The following is a 20,785-nucleotide window of genomic DNA, read 5'->3' as shown; positions in this document are numbered from 1 at the left end:
TTCGATTCTCTTGCAACTTTAACCTCATAATCTCTTTTTGCTTTTCTAATTCCCTTTTTTATTTCTCTCTTTAACTGAATATATCGATTTCTCAATTGCCCCTCTCCTCTTTTGATTTGCCTATATATGCCTCTCTTTTGACCAATCAGATATTTTAATCTATTGTTCATCCATTTAGGATCATTTTTGTTTGATCTGATTTCCCTATTTGGAACATAATTTGACTGAGCAGCTAGAACTATGCCCTGGAAAGCATCATATCGGCAACCATCACCACCTACCTGACCCTTAGTCAGGTCATTCCAGTTCAGCCCACCTAAGTAATTTTTCAGTCCTATGAAATCAGCCAAGCGAAAGTCAGGGACGGAGACTTGATTGCCATTATTAGGGGAATTCCATGATATATTAAAACTGAGTGATTTGTGATCACTTTCCCCAAGCTCATCATTAACCTCAAGATTATTAATTAGTGTTTCCCTACTGGCAAGAACCAAGTCAAGGAGGTTATTTCCCCTAGTTGGCTCTGTCACAAACTGTTTTAAAAAACAATCCTGGATCGTATCAAGAAAGTCACCTGACTCTAAATTTCCTGTCAAATTGCTCCAGTCAATCTGTCTATAGTTGTGATGAATGGTTTGAAAAACCGACATGTTGAAGATTGAGACACTTATGCAGCATATGGGAATCTTTATTCAGGAAACGTTTCGCCACGCAGTGGCTTCATCAGTCCAATACAAAGAGGAAGGCGTAAGGAGAGGAGGAGAATGAGGTAATCAGTCCCTCAACCTGGAGTCGATGTGTTCAGTCCATCAATCTTGTAGAATGTACAGCATAGGGCCGTAGACATGGCTTATATACTGTAGTGAGGTGACGTGAAGCAGTTGGAGGCGGGGTCATAGTGGTACCATCCACTAGTCGAAGTAGGTCTTCGTCCAAAGGTTGAACAAGTGTTGAAGAATTCTTTGTAACAAGATCCCATGATGCTGCTGTGTCTGACAGTTGTGATGAATGGTTTGAAAAACCGACATGTTGAAGATTGAGACACTTATGCACTCTCTAGAAAGACGTAGAATTAGGGGGGATATGATTGAGGTGTATAAATGGAAGACAGGAATAAATAAAGGGGATGTAAATAGTGTGCTGAAAATATCTAGCCTAGACAGGACTCGCAGCAATGGTTTTAAGTTGGAAAAATTCAGATTCAGGAAGGATATAGGAAAGTACTGGTTTGGTAATAGAGTTGTGGATGAGTGGAACAAACTCCCAAGTACCGTTATAGAGGCCAGAACGTTGTGTAGCTTTAAAAATAGGTTGGATAAATACATGAGTGGATGTGGGTGGGTGTGAGTTAGACCTGATAGCTTGTGCTACCAGGTCGGTTGCCGTGTTCCTCCCTTAAGTCAATGTGACCTGACCTGACTAGGTTGGGTGCATTGGCTTAAGCCGGTAGGAGACTTGGACCTGCCTCGCATGGGCCAGTAGGCCTTCTGCAGTGTTCCTTCGTTCTTATGTTCTTATGTTCTTATATGGGAATCTTTATTCAGGAAACGTTTCGCCACGCAGTGGCTTCATCAGTCCAATACAAAGAGGAAGGCGTAAGGAGAGGAGGAGAATGAGGTAATCAGTCCCTCAACCTGGAGTCGATGTGTTCAGTCCATCAATCTTGTAGAATGTACAGCATAGGGCCGTAGACATGGCTTATATACTGTAGTGAGGTGACGTGAAGCAGTTGGAGGCGGGGTCATAGTGGTACCATCCACTAGTCGAAGTAGGTCTTCGTCCAAAGGTTGAACAAGTGTTGAAGAATTCTTTGTAACAAGATCCCATGATGCTGCTGTGTCTGACAGTTGTGATGAATGGTTTGAAAAACCGACATGTTGAAGATTGAGACACTTATGCAGCATATGGGAATCTTTATTCAGGAAACGTTTCGCCACGCAGTGGCTTCATCAGTCCAATACAAAGAGGAAGGCGTAAGGAGAGGAGGAGAATGAGGTAATCAGTCCCTCAACCTGGAGTCGATGTGTTCAGTCCATCAATCTTGTAGAATGTACAGCATAGGGCCGTAGACATGGCTTATATACTGTAGTGAGGTGACGTGAAGCAGTTGGAGGCGGGGTCATAGTGGTACCATCCACTAGTCGAAGTAGGTCTTCGTCCAAAGGTTGAACAAGTGTTGAAGAATTCTTTGTAACAAGATCCCATGATGCTGCTGTGTCTGACAGTTGTGATGAATGGTTTGAAAAACCGACATGTTGAAGATTGAGACACTTATGCAGCATATGGGAATCTTTATTCAGGAAACGTTTCGCCACGCAGTGGCTTCATCAGTCCAATACAAAGAGGAAGGCGTAAGGAGAGGAGGAGAATGAGGTAATCAGTCCCTCAACCTGGAGTCGATGTGTTCAGTCCATCAATCTTGTAGAATGTACAGCATAGGGCCGTAGACATGGCTTATATACTGTAGTGAGGTGACGTGAAGCAGTTGGAGGCGGGGTCATAGTGGTACCATCCACTAGTCGAAGTAGGTCTTCGTCCAAAGGTTGAACAAGTGTTGAAGAATTCTTTGTAACAAGATCCCATGATGCTGCTGTGTCTGACAGTTGTGATGAATGGTTTGAAAAACCGACATGTTGAAGATTGAGACACTTATGCAGCATATGGGAATCTTTATTCAGGAAACGTTTCGCCACGCAGTGGCTTCATCAGTCCAATACAAAGAGGAAGATGAACATCAAAATGGTATACAATACCGACAGGTTGTTAGGTAAGACACATATGCAACAGTTAGACAACTTTATTCCGAAACGTTTCGCCTACACAGTAGGCTTCTTCAGTCGAATACAGAAAGTAGGCAGGAACAGTAGAGATGTGAAGACGATGTAATCAGTCCATCACCCTTAAAGTCATAGAATTTGAGGTTGTCAGTCCCTCGGCCTGGAGAAGTTCAGTTCCATAGTCAGGAACTATCTGAAGATTAAGCGACAGTGCGGAGACTTAAATACTGTCGGAAGGAGAGGTGCAGGGTAGTAGTAGTAGTAGTAGTAGTAGTAGTAGTAGTAGTAGTAGTGAGAGGCAACTGAGAGGTCATGTCCCTCTCAGATCCAACCCTTCTCACTTGAAAAGCTTGTCCAAGGTGTTTTCTGTACCAAGATGCCACGTGTTGCAGTGTCTGACAAGATGAACATCAAAATGGTATACAATACCGACAGGTTGTTAGGTAAGACACATATGCAACAGTTAGACAACTTTATTCCGAAACGTTTCGCCTACACAGTAGGCTTCTTCAGTCGAATACAGAAAGTAGGCAGGAACAGTAGAGATGTGAAGACGATGTAATCAGTCCATCACCCTTAAAGTCATAGAATTTGAGGTTGTCAGTCCCTCGGCCTGGAGAAGTTCAGTTCCATAGTCAGGAACTATCTGAAGATTAAGCGACAGTGCGGAGACTTAAATACTGTCGGAAGGAGAGGTGCAGGGTAGTAGTAGTAGTAGTAGTAGTAGTAGTAGTAGTAGTAGTAGTGAGAGGCAACTGAGAGGTCATGTCCCTCTCAGATCCAACCCTTCTCACTTGAAAAGCTTGTCCAAGGTGTTTTCTGTACCAAGATGCCACGTGTTGCAGTGTCTGACAAGATGAACATCAAAATGGTATACAATACCGACAGGTTGTTAGGTAAGACACATATGCAACAGTTAGAAGGCGTAAGGAGAGGAGGAGAATGAGGTAATCAGTCCCTCAACCTGGAGTCGATGTGTTCAGTCCATCAATCTTGTAGAATGTACAGCATAGGGCCGTAGACATGGCTTAAATACTGTAGTGAGGTGACGTGAAGCAGTTGGAGGCGGGGTCATAGTGGTACCATCCACTAGTCGAAGTAGGTCTTCGTCCAAAGGTTGAACAAGTGTTGAAGAATTCTTTGTAACAAGATCCCATGATGCTGCTGTGTCTGACAGTTGTGATGAATGGTTTGAAAAACTGTCAGACACAGCAGCATCATGGGATCTTGTTACAAAGAATTCTTCAACACTTGTTCAACCTTTGGACGAAGACCTACTTCGACTAGTGGATGGTACCACTATGACCCCGCCTCCAACTGCTTCACGTCACCTCACTACAGTATATAAGCCACGTCTACGGCCCTATGCTGTCGTCATTCTGTTCAAGATTGATGGACTGAACACATCGTCAGTACAGTCAAGAAAACTCTCTTCGACCTTTTTCACAATGCTGTCGAATCGTGTGAAAATCAAGCCTGTGAATGGTGCAATAAATGACTCCTCGAAGTTAGCTTTAGCTACCGTCGTTAAGACCCGCCTGCAGGTCAAATTTACGGCAATCCACTCTCTGAAGGACTCCTTCATTGTCGTCTGCACAGACGACACGGAAGCATCAAAACTTATGGACGACTCTTCAATCAGGACCCTACAAACACAACAATTCACTCTATCCCCGTCTCCATTCTTGAAGTCGAAACGTTCGGTCTTTGTGAAAAGACTGGACAATATGGTCACCTCTCTCTCTACTGAAGCACTGAAGACATCTATTGAGGAACAAAACACCTGGGCCTCGGTAGACAGCATCTACAAGATCCCTAACGCCTCATCTATGCTAAAGATTACATTTTCAGACATCTCCATGGCTGCCCAAGCTCTCTCTGACGGTCTGGCCATCTCATATTACCACATCCACGCTAGTCATATAGAACAAGAACGTTTCACATACATCTCCCACTGCTGGACCTGCTACTCCTATAAACACACCACCAAGGACTGCCCCATCAAGAATAAGAAGTTTTGTTCAAAATGTGGGAATGATGGACACGATTTCAGATCCTGCACCATTACTACAGCACCAACTTGTCTAAACTGCAAGGGTAATCATCATACCCTTGCAGCTAAGTGCCCAATCAGGAAAGAAATCATACTGAAGAAAACTAAAGTTCTGAAGAACACCTCCAATTCACCGACACACGCTGCAATAACCAAACCACAAACCGACACCGCCAAGACTCTACACGCTAATCTACAGGCACCATCGCCCAGCAACTCCCTCTCTCCACTCCCAGACGGAGATTCCTCAAAGGTGCTGTACTGCATGGTGTATGCACACCTTGCAAACGCAGCAAACCCCGGCACTTTCAACACCACTATTAACGAACTATTCCGTCTGAACAACATGCCTGCCTTCAATTTTCCGGACTCCACACCTTCAGCAGACATACTCAAGATCCTTCCCAACGTCCTGAACTTTACTGCACCTGCAGACCTGTCTCCTGCCCAAGCAACTGCTCCTGCAACTTCTATAACCACTTCCACCGCTGACAACGTTGATCATGTTGCCTCAACCACCGTCTCCCACCTCTCCCAGCCTGCTGTTACACAACCATTACACCTTACAGCTGCTCCTGTCGACCCTCAGTCACCGGCTACCACCATTGTAGATTCTCCCAATGAATCCACTCCAGAAGAGGAAGATAACGACGACTCCAGTAAACCCTCATGGGAAAACCTTACCTTTTACACTTCTCCTTCAAATACTGACACCATGACCTGTACTGAACTCTACAAAAGCCTCGGTGCTGGAACAGTCAAGTATGCATGTGAATCACCGCTTCACTTCTCACTCACCCAACTTCTTGAGTTCATCAAGCCTCTACGTTTCACCTTCAGTAACAAGGCTAAACTATACCACCTATCTAGAAGCAGCTTCAAAAAGTTCGAAAATGGCTCCATTGCTAACCTGCCTCCTCAGTTACTCCTATAACTCCCATATGTGTTCTACCCTCTGATGTGACCTAGCCTGCTGCCAACTACTCAAGATTCAAGACTTCAACTACCACAAGTCCAATGCAACAGTCCCTGCTATTCCTGTTCTCAAGTCTGCCCCACGATCGCCTTAGCTGCTGGGTAAGCCCTGGCTCTATTTCTCTGACTAAGAACACTCCTCTCCAGAGCTATTCTTCATCTGTCCCATCTTCCCCGCTCATCCCATTGGGATCTTACCTGAACTTGTTTGCTTGCTTGCCTATGCTGTACATTCTACAAGATTGATGGACTGAACACATCGACTCCAGGTTGAGGGACTGATTACCTCATTCTCCTCCTCTCCTTACGCCTTCCTCTTTGTATTGGACTGATGAAGCCACTGCGTGGCGAAACGTTTCCTGAATAAAGATTCCCATATGCTGCATAAGTGTCTCAATCTTCAACATGTCGGTTTTTCAAACCATTCATCACAACTGTCAGACACAGCAGCATCATGGGATCTTGTTACAAAGAATTCTTCAACACTTGTTCAACCTTTGGACGAAGACCTACTTCGACTAGTGGATGGTACCACTATGACCCCGCCTCCAACTACTTCACGTCACCTCACTACAGTATATAAGCCACGTCTACGGCCCTATGCTGTACATTCTACAAGATTGATGGACTGAACACATCGACTCCAGGTTGAGGGACTGATTACCTCATTCTCCTCCTCTCCTTACGCCTTCCTCTTTGTATTGGACTGATGAAGCCACTGCGTGGCGAAACGTTTCCTGAATAAAGATTCCCATATGCTGCATAAGTGTCTCAATCTTCAACATGTCGGTTTTTCAAACCATTCATCACAACTGTCAGACACAGCAGCATCATGGGATCTTGTTACAAAGAATTCTTCAACACTTGTTCAACCTTTGGACGAAGACCTACTTCGACTAGTGGATGGTACCACTATGACCCCGCCTCCAACTGCTTCACGTCACCTCACTACAGTATATAAGCCATGTCTACGGCCCTATGCTGTACATTCTACAAGATTGATGGACTGAACACATCGACTCCAGGTTGAGGGACTGATTACCTCATTCTCCTCCTCTCCTTACGCCTTCCTCTTTGTATTGGACTGATGAAGCCACTGCGTGGCGAAACGTTTCCTGAATAAAGATTCCCATATGCTGCATAAGTGTCTCAATCTTCAATCTGTCTATAGTTGAAATCTCCCATTAGCACAACATTTTCGTATGTAGATGCCTTACGAATTTCGTCCCATAGAAGTTTACTGCACTCCCTATCAAGATTTGGGGCCCTGTAAATCACACCCAAAATTAGTTTTTCTCGGCCCTCGAGAAGCTGTAACCAAACAGATTCAGTGGCTGACGCTTCTAATTTAATATCTTGTCTAACACAACAATTTAAATTGTCTCTGACATACATCGCTACTCCACCACCTTTCCTGTTGACCCTGTCAGTGTGGAATAATTTATAGCCTTGTATGTGACATTCAGAGGGCATCTCTCTATCTTTCAGATTGAGCCAGGTCTCTGTTATAGCAATAATATCTATGTCTCCTGCACTTGCAATTAATCTTAGCTCATCTATCTTATTTCTTACACTCCTGCTATTAGTATAGTAAACCTTAAGGGAGCTAGTCCCTTGCTGCCCTCTGCTGTCCCCCTTTGTTTGCTGACCTGATCTATTGTCTTTATTTATAACTTCATGCTGAATGCCTTTTATACATTTACTGTTTCCAACCCAAGTGTTGCAACCTGCTTGTTTCCCACACACACCCATACCTCTATCTTCCATCAGTTTAAAATCATAGGCATTTCACCAATGGCCTTCTCAATCGAGTCTGCAAGTGCTACCACCCCAGCCCCAGAGAGATGTACCCCATCCCTTGCATACATATCATGTTTGCCATAAAAGTTGTTCCAGTTGTCAATGAATGGGATTGCAAGTTCCTTGCAGTATCTGTCTAGCCAGCAATTTACACCAATTGCCCTAGACAACCATTCATTTCCTACTCCCCTTCTAGGCAAGATGCTACATATGATTGGGATCCCTCCCTTAGACTTAATGAAATCTATAGCTGACCTGTACTTATCTAGCAGCTCTTCTCTCCTACCCTTCCCAATATCATTTCCACCAGCACTGAGACAGATAATGGGCTTGCTCCCATTACCTGACATGATATTATCCAGCCTGTTGACAATGTCCCCAACACCAGCTCCAGGGAAGCACACTCTATCTCTCATCTTCTTATTCCTATTACAAAAAGCACGGTCAATGTATCTTACCTGAGAGTCACCAACCACAAGAATGCGCTTACCTCCATTAGCAGGGGCAGTAGTACCCTTACCTTCACTGGCCACTGAAGTACATTCATCCTGAAGAACAGAGAAGCGATTTCCTACCTTCAGATCTTCACTCTTAACTTTCCTTACTCTGATGCGCCTTCCATTACTGTGAACTACTCGCCACTTGTAGCAGGTGCTGGGCTGCACCTCACTGCTGGTAGCCGTTGCTGCCTCCCCAACTACAGCCTCCTCACAGCGAGAGACAGACTGCACCTCGCTGCTAGAAGCCTCATTCCCCACAACTCCAACCACCTCACACTCTCTCCCAGACCCATTGAGGTGGACCTTCAGCCTCCTAATCTCCTCCTGGAGAAGCAAGACCTCCTCCTTCAACTCTCCAACCTCAATTTTTAAAACACTGCAGAAGCAAGCCATGCTTTGTAACCGTCCACACTAATCCCCAAGGCAGCTCAGGGTCTGTCATACAGAACCCTGCATAACACCCCCACCCCCAGACCGTAGGTGTCACTCTGCTAGTGGGGTCCCTACGGACACCGCTAGGCAAAAGGAAAAAGAAAGAAAATAAATTCCACTTTAAGGTCTGAGGCAACGGGCAAAATGATAACTGTGGAATAACCACTACACAATCATGATCTTTTGGTACTACAAATATGCAATATTAACTACCTGAGGTACTAGACTGCAGACATGTGAAACTTGCCGAACCAAAAAGTGATCAAGTTCTATGCTAAACAAGACCACAGTCATGCTCTTAGACAATTGTGTTAGGAAAAGGCACCATCAAAACACAGTGCTGGCCAGGCACTGGCATTGATGCATTTTACCTAAATTGAATCAAGCAACCTTATAAACCTTATAAACTTTGTACATAAGTGCCAGTGAGGAATGCCGTTTTATGAAGTAACACCAAAGCTCAGTATGTTGCAAGACAGGCCAAACTATATGTGACACCCAAAAAAAAAATTTGAATCAGTACATTTTCCAGGATTTTAGATGAATAGTTCAGAGAGCCGACATGTTGTTGAATTAGACACATGTGTAACTCTTGGGTATCTTTATTGAGGAAACGTTTCGCCACACAGTGGCTTCATCAGTCCATACAAAGGAGAAACTTGAAGAACAGGAGGAGAATGAGGTAATCAGTCCCTCAGCCTTGAGTCGATGTGGTCAGTCCATCAATCTTGAATAGAATACGGTATATGAGCGGAGAAGCAGCTTATAAACCGTAGACAGGTGAGGGGCAGCAGTCGTAGGTGGTGTCACATTTGTCCAATGTGGAAGTAGGTCGTGCCCAAGGGTTAGGTAAGTGAAGAATTCCCAAGTATTAAGATCCCAAGAAGTTGCAGTGTCTGACAGGATTGTAGATGAATGGTTCAGGGAACCGACATGTTGTTGAATTAGACACATGTGCAATTCTTGGGTATCTTTATGTGACACCACCTACGACTGCTGCCCCTCACCTGTCTACGGTTTATAAGCTGCTTCTCCGCTCATATACCGTATTCTATTCAAGATTGATGGACTGACCACATCGACTCAAGGCTGAGGGACTGATTACCTCATTCTCCTCCTGTTCTTCAAGTTTCTCCTCTGCATGGACTGATGAAGCCACTGTGTGGCGAAACGTTTCCTCAATAAAGATACCCAAGAGTTGCACATGTGTCTAATTCAACAACATTTTCCAGGAGGAGTGCAAAGAAAAAGAAAGACAAATTATACATGTTAAATTCTACTTAAAAAGAAACATCACCTTATCACCCCCATCTCACAGCAATCCTTAGTAAGCAAAACTGGTTCCTGATGACACATCTCTGCGAGAATCAGGAGAGCACAGGAGGGGAAAATATCTGGCCTCCCCAAAATAAAATGGTTGGATAGTCACAAAAATCATGTTGGTGGGACTGTGGCTGTAAAACCCTGGAGTCATCACTGAAAACCCCCAAAAGGTGGACCTCCCAGGCCGACACCTACATGTTATTCCAAGGACCCTGGAGTCACTCCAGCTGTGATCTAAAATGGAAAAAAATTAAAAAGAGTCCTGGAGAAGCAAAACACCTCAGATCAAGAGACATGACCCAAACAGTGGAGGGTATCACCGTCAGCCCCACATTCACTAGAACTTTTAGGTCCAACAGTCCCTATACCAACATAAAACAGAGGTGAGGCGTCTCAGCCAACACCTAAAAAATGTAGCATAATTTACCTAGGCATGGCACTTGATTTGACACACACACTAGGGAATCCTGATATCTCCAGCTCCAGCTCAACCTGCCCTTCTCCTTTGGGTGGTCCAGGGTTCCATCTACTCGTCTACAGCAAATCAATGCAAATCAATGCAAAATAAGAACACTACATCGTGCACTTTAAACATGAGACAAGACATCAGCAACCACATTCTCCGCTCCCTTCACATAATGAATCACAAGATTAAGAGGTTGGAGAAACAAGGCCCACCTCGTAATTCGTTGATGGTGGGATTGCTGGGGGCTAGAGCCTTGTCTAAAGGCAAAAGTAAAAGTTACACACATCTCAAGCATAAGCAGGCCACCCAGGGCTACCCCAGTCAAAACAGAAAGCGCTAAACCAGCATTTGTGCTTCAATGGGTTGGTTAACAGAGGGTTAGGCAAAAATCCTACTACTGACTCCGGCCATACAATAGAGCGGAAAAATAATGTAAGGGACCTGGGAGTAGTAATGTCTGAGGATCTCACTTTCAAGGATCACAACAGTGCCACGATCGCACGTGCAAAGAAAATGATAGGATGGATAGTGAGAACTTTCAAAACGAGAGATGCCAAGCCAATGATGATCCTTTTCAAATCACTTGTTCTCTCTAGGCTGGAATGCTGCTGTACATTAACATCTCCATTCAAAGCAGGTGAAATCGCAGATCTAGAGAGTGTACAGAGATCCTTTGCTGCACGTATAAGTTCTGTTAAGCACCTTAACTACTGGGAACGCTTGGAAGCACTTGACTTGTACTCGTTGGAACGCAGGAGGGAGAGATACATCATAATCTACACTTGGAAAATCTTAGAAGGAATGGTCCCAAATCTGCACACAGAAATCACTCCCTACGAAAGTAAAAGACTGGGCAGGCGATGCAAAATGCCCCCAGTTAAAAGTAGGGGCGCCATTGGTACACTAAGGGAAAACACCATAAGTGCCCGGGGCCCAAGACTGTTCAACAGCCTCCCATAAAGCATCAGGGGAATTGACAATAAACCCCTGGCTGCCTTCAAGAGAGAGCTGGACAGATACTTAAAGTCAGTGCCGGATCAGCCGGGCTGTGGCTCGTACGTTGGACTGCGTGCGGCCAACAGTAACAGCCTAGTTGATCAGGCCCTGATCCATTGGGAGGCCTGGTCATGGACCGGGCCGCGGGGGCGTTGATCCCCCGGAATAACCTCCAGGTAACCAGGAAAATATATCTATTTATTCAGCATAACATTATATACACACTCTAGAAAACGCCTTCATATATCTCCTCTCCTAAACGCCCAAGTGACGGTACACAAGACACAGGCAGCTGGAGGTTCAGCAAACCATAAAACCTCGGCCTGGCCAGCGCCCGGCCTTCACTACTCCAATACCAACCTCATTTCTTATTTCCTCACTCATGATCAGCCTGATTACCTGGTCCTTCACTGTTGTCTTCCTCCTGATGTGGCTGTAGAGTAGTTTCGGGTCAAACTTGACTGTCGATACTATATCATTTTCATACTGCCGCTGCGCATCCCTCCTTATCTGTGCATACTCGATTCTGGCTCGTCGACTAATCTCTTTATTCTACTGAGTCCTTTGCCTACTCTGCTTTTTCCATTCTCTAGAGCGCTTACTTTTTGCCTCCCTGCACCTTTGGGTAAACCAAGGGCTCGTTCTGTCCTTCCCATTATTACTGTTACCCTTGGGAACAAACCTTTCCTCTGCCTCCTTGCATTTTGTTGTTACAAAGTTCATCATTTCGTTTACTGATTTTCCTACCAACACCTGTTCCCACTGAACCTCCTGCAGGAAGGTCCTCATTCCTGTGTAGTTCCCCCCTTTTATAGTTTAGCTTTTCCATTTCTACTCCTGTTACCCTCTCCACTTTTAGCTCCACGATGTATTCAAAGCTCATAACTACGTGGTCACTAGCTCCAAGGGCCTTTCATATGTGATGTGCTCAATGTCTGAGCTACTCAGGGTGAATACAAGGTCCAGTCTTGCTGGTTCATCCTCTCCTCTCTGTCTGGTGGTATACCTAACATGTTGGTGTATGAGATTTGCCAGCACCACATCCATAATCTTGGCTCTCCATGTATCGGGACCCCCATGTAGCTCCAGGTTTTCCCAATCAATCTTCCTGTGATTGAAGTCGCCCATGACCAGTAACTTCGCTCTACTCGAGTGAGCCCTTCTTGCCACCTCAGCCAGTGTCAACAATTGTTCTGTTGCACTCATATTCCTCTCTTGGCCTCCTGCAGTTCTGTGGTGGGTTATACATCACTGCAATGACTACCTTCCGTTCCCTTGACTGAACTATACCTACTATGTAATCCTTTCCCAAATCTCGTCCATTCCTTCCATTTCTTGATAACCCCACCGTTTTTTTATTAGTAGTGCAACCCTTCTTCCCCCCCCTGCATCTGTTATTTTCCCAGTGAGTTTTGTTTCTGTGTGTGTGTGTGTGTGTGTGTGTGTGTGTGTGTGTGTGTGTGTGTGTGTGTGTGTGTGTGTGTGTGTGTGTTTGTGTGTGTGTGTGTGTGTGTGTGTGGTGTGTGTGTGTGTGTGTGTGTGTGTGTGTGTGTGTGTGTGTGTGTGTGTGTGTGTGTGTGTGTGTGTGTGTGAGTGAGTGTGTGTTTGTGTTTGTGTTTGTGTTTGTGTGTGTGTGTATGTGTATGTGTGTGTGTGTGTGTGTGTGTGTGTGTGTGTGTGTGTGTGTGTGTGTGTGTGTGTGTGTGTGTGTGTGTGTGTGTGTGTGCGTGGTGTGTGTGTGTATGTGTGTTCGTGTGTGTGTGTATGTGTGTGTGTGTGCGTGTGTTTTTTGTGTGTGTATGTGTTTGTACTCACCTATTTGTACTCACCCATTTGTGGTTGCAGGGGTCGAGTCTTAGCTCCTGGGCCGGCGTCTTTACTGGCTGCTACTGGGTCCTCCCTCTCCCCGCTCCATGAGCTTTATCAAACCTCGTCTTAAAACTATGTATGGTTCCCGCCTCCACTACGTCACTTTCTAGGCTATTCCACTGCCTGACAACTCTATGACTGAAGAAATACTTCCTAACATCCCTTTGACTCATCTGAGTCTTCAACTTCCAATTGTGACCTCTGGTTTCTATGTCCTTTCCCTGGGACAACCTGTCTTTGTCCACCTTGTCTTTTCCGCGCAGTATTTTATATGTCGTTATCATGTCTCCCCTGACCGTCCTGTCCTCCAGTGTCGCCAGGCCGATTTCCCTTAACCTTTCCTCATAGGATATTCCCCTTAGCTCTGGAACTAACCTTGTCGCATACCTTTGCACTTTCTCTAATTTCTTGATGTGCTAGATCAAGTGCGGGTTCCAAACAGGTGCTGCATACTCCAGTATCCGCCTGACGTACACGGTGTACAGTTAGACTCACTTCTGAGTCTAACCCTTCCATCATGTCGTTCACATACACCAAAAATAGCACTGGTCCTATGACCGACCCCTTTGGGACCCCGCTCGTCACAGGTGCCCACTGTGATATCTCATTACGTACCATGACTCGTTGTTTCCTCCCTGTCAAGTATTCTCTGATCCATTGCAGTGCTCTTCCTGTTATATGCTTCTAATCCTCTAGCTTCTACATTAATCTCTTGTGAGGAACTGTGTCAAAGGCCTTCTTGCAGTCCAAGAAGATGCAATCAAACCACCCCTCTCTCTCGTGTCTTACTTCTGTTACTTTATCATAAAACTCCAGAAGGTTTGTGACACAGGATTTGGCTTCCATGAATCCATGCTGGATGGCGTTTATACTCTTGTTCTGTTCCAGGTGCTCCACCACTCCCTTCCTGATAATCTTCTCCAAAACTTTGCATACTCTACACGTCAGTGACACAGGTCTATAGTTTAGTGCCTCTGTTCTGTCTCCTTTTTTAAAAATGAGAACTACATTTGCCATCTCCCATACCTCAGGTAGTTGCCCAGTTTCCAGGGATGTGTTTAAGATTGTGGTGAGTGGCACACACAGCACATCTGCTCCCTCTCTGAGGACCCACGGGGAGATGTTGCCCGGTCCCATTGCCTTTGAGGTATCGATGTCCCTTAGCAGCTTCTTCACCTCCTCCTCATTTGTATTTATGTCATCCAACACTTGTTGGTATATTCCTTGCTGGTGTCCCCATCTGGTCTGTCCCCCCAGAGGCCTTCTTGACTCTTAAATCTCATGTTGAGCTCCTCACCTACCTCTTGATCGTTTCATGTGAGTTCTCCACCTTCTTTCCTCAGCCGTATCACCTGATCTTTGACCGGTGTCTTCCTCCTAATGTGGCTATAGAGCAGTCTCGGGTCAGACTTGACTTTCGATGCTATGTCGTTTTCGTACTGTCGCTGGGCATCCCTCCTAATCAGTGCATACTCGTTTCAGGCTCTTCTACTAATCTCCTTATTTTCCTGGGTCCTTTGCCTGCTGTACCTTTTCCATTCTCTGGTGCACTTAGTTTTTGCCTCCCTACACCTTCGGGTAAACCAAGGACTTGCTCTGGTCTTCCTATTATTTCTATTTCCCTTGGGAACAAACCTTTCCTCTGTCTCCTTGCACTTTGTTGCTACATATTCCATCATCTCGTTTACTGATTTTCCTACCAGTTGTCTGTCCCACTGAACCTCCTGCAGGAAGTTCCTCATATCTGTGTAGTCCTCCCTTTTATGGTTTGGCTTTTCCCATTCAATTCCTGTTACCTTCTCCACTTGTAACTCTACTATATAATCAAAACTCAGAACCACCAGATCTCTAGCTCCAAGAGGCCTCTCTTAAGTGATGTCCTCAATGTCTGAACTGATCAGGGTGAACACAAGATGCAGTCTTGCTGGCTCTTATTCCCCTCTCTCTCTCTGGTAGCGTCCCTGGCATGTTGATGCATGAGGTTTTCAAGTGTGTGTGTGTGTGTGTGTGTGTGTGTGTGTGTGTGTGTGTGTGTGTACTCACCTATTTGTGGTTGCAGGGGTCGAGTCTTAGCTCCTGTGTGTGTGTGCGTGTGTGTGTGTGTGTGTGTGTGTGTGTGTGTGTGTGTGTGTGTGTGTGTGTGTGTGTGTGTGTGTGTGTGTGTGTGTGTGTGTGTGTGTGTGTGTGTGTGTGTGTGTATGTGTGTGTGTGTGTGTGTGTACTCACCTATTTGTACTCACCTGTTTGTGGTTGCTGGGGTCGAGCCTTAGCTCCTGGCCCCGCCTCTTCACCGGTTGCTACTGGGTCCTCTCTCTCCCCGCTCCATGAGCTTTGCCAAACCTCGTTTTAAAACTATGTATGGTTCCTGCTTCCACTACATCACTTTCTAGGTTATTCCACTGCCTGACAACTCTATGACTGAAGAAATACTTCCTAATATCTCTCTGACTCATCTGTGTCTTCAACTTCCAATTGTGACCTCTTGTTTCTGTGTCCTCTCCCTGGAACATCCTGTTTTTGTCCACCTTGTCTATTCCGCTCAGTATTTTATGTCGTTATCATGTCTCCCCTGACCCTTCTGTCCTCTAGTGTCGTCAGGCGGATTTCCCTTAATCTTTCTTCATAAGACATTCCCTTTAGCTCTGGAACTAACCTTGTCGCAAACCTTTGCACTTTCTCTAGTATCTTGACGTGCTTTATCAAGTGCGGGTTCCAAAGAGGTGCTGCATACTCCAGTATGGGCCTGACGTACACGGTGTACAGTGTTTTGAACGATTCCTTATTAAGGTATCGGAATGCTGTTCTCAGGTTTGCCAGGCGCCCATATGCTGCAGCAGTTACCTTGTTGATGTGTGCTTCCGGAGACATGCTCGGTGTTATACTCACCCAAAGATCTTTCTTCTTGAGCGAAGTTTGCAGTCTTTGGCCACCTAGCCTATACTCCGTCTGCGGTCTTCTGTGCCGTACCCCGATCTTCATGACTTTGCATTTGGCGGGGTTAAAATCGAGAAGCCAGTTGCTGGATCAGGTGTTCATTGTGTCCAGGCCTCTTTGAAGTCATGCCTGATTCTCATCTGATTTAATTCTCCTCATTAACTTCACATCATCTGCGAACATGGGCACTTCTGAGTCTAACTCTTCTATCATGTTGTTCACATATACCAAAAATAGCACTGGTCCTAGGACCGACCCCTGTGGGAACCCGCTCGTCACAGGTGCCCACTGTGATACCTCATCACGTACCATGACTCGTTGTTGCCTCCCTGTCAGTTATTCTCTGATCCAGTGCCCTTCCTGTTATATGGGCCTGATCTTCTAGCTTCTGCACTAATCTCTTGTGAGGAACTGTGTCAAAGGCCTTCTTGCAGTCCAAGAAGATGAAATCAACCCACCCCTCTCTCTCGTGTCTTACTTCTATTACTTTATCATAAATCTCCAGAAGGTTTGTGACACAGGATTTGCCTTCCATGAATCCGTGCTGGTTGGCGATTATACTCTCGTACCGTTCCAGGTGCTCCACCACTCTGCTCCTGATAATCTTCTCCATAAGTTTGCATACTATACACGTTAGTGACACACGTCTATAGTTTAGTGCCTCTTTTCTATCTCCTTTTTTGAAAATGGGAACTACGTTTGCCGGATTCCATACCAGGATGGATAATGAGAACCTTCAAAACTAGGGAGGCCAAGCCCATGATGACACTCTTCAGGTCACTTGTTCTATCTAGGCTGGAATATTGCTGCACACTAACAGCACCTTTCAAGGCAGGTGAAATTGCCGACCTAGAAAATGTACAGAGAACTTTCACGGCGCGCATAACGGAGATAAAACACCTCAATTATTGGGAGCGCTTGAGGTTCCTAAACCTGTATTCCCTGGAACGCAGGAGGGAGAGATACATGATTATATACACCTGGAAAATCCTAGAGGGACTAGTACCGAACTTGCACACGAAAATCACCCACTACGAAAGCAAAAGACTTGGCAGACGATGCACCATCCCCCCAATGAAAAGCAGGGGTGTCACTAGCACGTTAAGAGACCATACAATAAGTGTCAGGGGCCCGAGACTGTTCAACTGCCTCCCAGCACACATAAGGGGGATTACCAACAGACCCCTGGCAGTCTTCAAGCTGGCACTGGACAAGCACCTAAAGTCAGTTCCGGATCAGCCGGGCTGTGGCTCGTATGTTGGTTTGCGTGCAGCCAGCAGCAACAGCCTGGTTGATCAGGCTCTGATCCACCAGGAGGCCTGGTCTCAGACCGGGCCGCGGGGGCGTTGACCCCCGGAACTCTCTCCAGGTAAACTCCAGGTAAACAGGTAGTTGCCCAGTTTCAAGGGATGTGTTGAAGATTGTGGTTAGTGGCACACACAGCATATCTGCTCCCTCTCTAAGGACCCACGGGGAGATGTCCGGTCCCAATGCCTTTGAGGTATCGATGTCCCTTAGCAGCTTCTTCACCTCCTCCTCATTTGTATGTATGTCATCCAACACTTATTGGTATGTGTGTGTGCGTGTGTGTGTGTGTGTGTGTGTGTGTGTGTGTGTGTGTGTGTGTGTGTGTGTGTGTGTGTGTGTGTGTGTGTGTGTGTGTGTGTGTGTGTGAGTGTGTGTGCAAATACCACAGTGAAAATAGGAAAAGCACCTGAGTTAATACCTCACTCAGCAGGTGACAACTTACCCCGTGAGGTGAAACCTAACTCTAAATACATTATAAGAGGCATAATGATCCTCAGGAACAGTAAAGATTTACGTTGTAAGAAGCCTTCTGGTCACACTTTGTTATAAATATGTTTAGTAGCATTTAGCTGTAATAAATTACATTCATTACATCAAGGTTAAACAATGTCTTCAGTTTTGGTGCAAAACTTAAAATTATTACGCCATTTTAAATCAAAATATATTTTTATATACTTTATGGTTAGATTTTAAGAATTTTCCTTGATCCAAGGAACTGGATCTGCCAGTTCGTTCATCAAAATAATCTTATTTGTATTCTCTCAGACGTTGCAGGATCCCAGTGTGTTAACACCTTCCTTAACATTATTAACTAGTTATCACCGAGGGGATGTATCTAACATTATTAACTAGTTATCACCGAGGGGATGTTTCTAACATTATTAACTAGTTATCACCGAGGGGATGTATCTAACATTATTAACTAGTTATCACCGAGGGGATGTTTCTAACATTATTAACTAGTTATCACCGAGGGGATGTATCTAACATTATTAACTAGTTATCACCGAGGGGATGTATCTAACATTATTAACTAGTTATCACCGAGGGGATGTTTCTAACATTATTAACTAGTTATCAGCGAGGGGATGTTTCTAACATTATTAACTAGTTATCACCGAGGGGATGTATCTAACATTATTAACTAGTTATCACCGAGGGGATGTTTCTAACATTATTAACTAGTTATCACCAAGAGGATGTTTCTAACATTATTAACTAGTTATCACCGAGGGGATGTATCTAACATTATTAACTAGTTATCACCGAGGGGATGTATCTAACATTATTAACTAGTTATCACCGAGGGGATGTTTCTAACATTATTAACTAGTTATCAGCGAGGGGATGTTTCTAACATTATTAACTAGTTATCACCGAGGGGATGTATCTAACATTATTAACTAGTTATCACCGAGGGGATGTATCTAACATTATTAACTAGTTATCACCGAGGGGATGTATCTAACATTATTAACTAGTTATCACCGAGGGGATGTTTCTAACATTATTAACTAGTTATCACCGAGGGGATGTATCTAACATTATTAACTAGTTATCACCGAGGGGATGTTTCTAACATTATTAACTAGTTATCAGCGAGGGGATGTTTCTAACATTATTAACTAGTTATCACCGAGGGGATGTATCTAACATTATTAACTAGTTATCACCGAGGGGATGTATCTAACATTATTAACTAGTTATCACCGAGGGGATGTTTCTAACATTATTAACTAGTTATCAGCGAGGGGATGTTTCTAACATTATTAACTAGTTATCACCGAGGGGATGTATCTAACATTATTAACTAGTTATCACCGAGGGGATGTATCTAACATTATTAACTAATTACCACCGAGGGGATGTTTCTAACATTATTAACTAGTTATTACCGAGGGGATGTATCTAACATTATTAACTAGTTATCACCGAGGGGATGTTTCTAACATTATTAACTAGTTATCACCGAGGGGATGTATCTAACATTATTAACTAGTTATCACCGAGGGGATGTATCTAACATTATTAACTAATTACCACCGAGGGGATGTTTCTAACATTATTAACTAGTTATTACCGAGGGGATGTATCTAACATTATTAACTAGTTATCACCGAGGGGATGTTTCTAACATTATTAACTAGTTATCACCGAGGGGATGTATCTAACATTATTAACTAGTTATCAGCGAGGGGATGTATCTAACATTATTAACTAGTTATCAGCGAGGGGATGTTTCTAACATTATTAACTAGTTATTACCGAGGGGATGTATCTAACATTATTAACTAGTTATCAGCGAGGGGATGTATCTAACATTATTAACTAGTTATCACCGAGGGGATGTATCTAACATTATTAACTAGTTATCACCGAGGGGATGTATCTAACATTATTAACTAGTTATTACCGAGGGGATGTTTCTAACATTATTAACTAGTTATCAGCGAGGGGATGTTTCTAACATTATTAACTAGTTATTACCGAGGGGATGTTTCTAACATTATTAACTAGTTATCAGCGAGGGGATGTTTCTAACATTATTAACTAGTTATTACCGAGGGGATGTTTCTAACATTATTAACTAGTTATCAGCGAGGGGATGTATCTAACATTATTAACTAGTTATTAGCGAGGGGATGTTTCTAACATTATTAACTAGTTATTAGTGAGGGGATGTTTCTAACATTATTAACTAGTTATCAGCGAGGGGATGTTTCTAACATTATTAACTAGTTATCACCGAGGGGATGTATCTAACATTATTAACTAGTTATTAGCGAGGGGATGTTTCTAACATTATTAACTAGTTATCAGCGAGGGGATGTTTCTAACATTATTAACTAGTTATTACCGAGGGGATGTTTCTAACATTATTAACTAGTTATCAGCGAGGGGATGTTTCTAACATTATTAACTAGTTATTACCGAGGGGATGTTTCTAACATTATTAACTAGTTATCAGCGAGGGGATGTATCTAACATTATTAACTAGTTATTAGCGAGGGGATGTTTCTAACATTATTAACTAGTTATTAGCGAGGGGATGTTTCTAACATTATTAACTAGTTATTAGCGAGGGGATGTATCTAACATTATTAACTAGTTATTACCGAGGGGATGTTTCTAACATTATTAACTAGTTATTAGCGAGGGGATGTTTCTAACATTATTAACTAGTTATCAGCGAGGGGATGTTTCTAATATTATTAACTAGTTATTAGCGAGGGGATGTTTCTAACATTATTAACTAGTTATTAGCGAGGGGATGTTTCTAACATTATTAACTAGTTATTACCGAGGGGATGTTTCTAACATTATTAACTAGTTATTACCGAGGGGATGTTTC

Source organism: Cherax quadricarinatus, chromosome 1 (assembly GCF_038502225.1).
Source record: "Cherax quadricarinatus isolate ZL_2023a chromosome 1, ASM3850222v1, whole genome shotgun sequence".
Taxonomy (NCBI): domain Eukaryota; kingdom Metazoa; phylum Arthropoda; class Malacostraca; order Decapoda; family Parastacidae; genus Cherax; species Cherax quadricarinatus.
Note: the sequence above shows the minus strand (reverse complement) of the source record.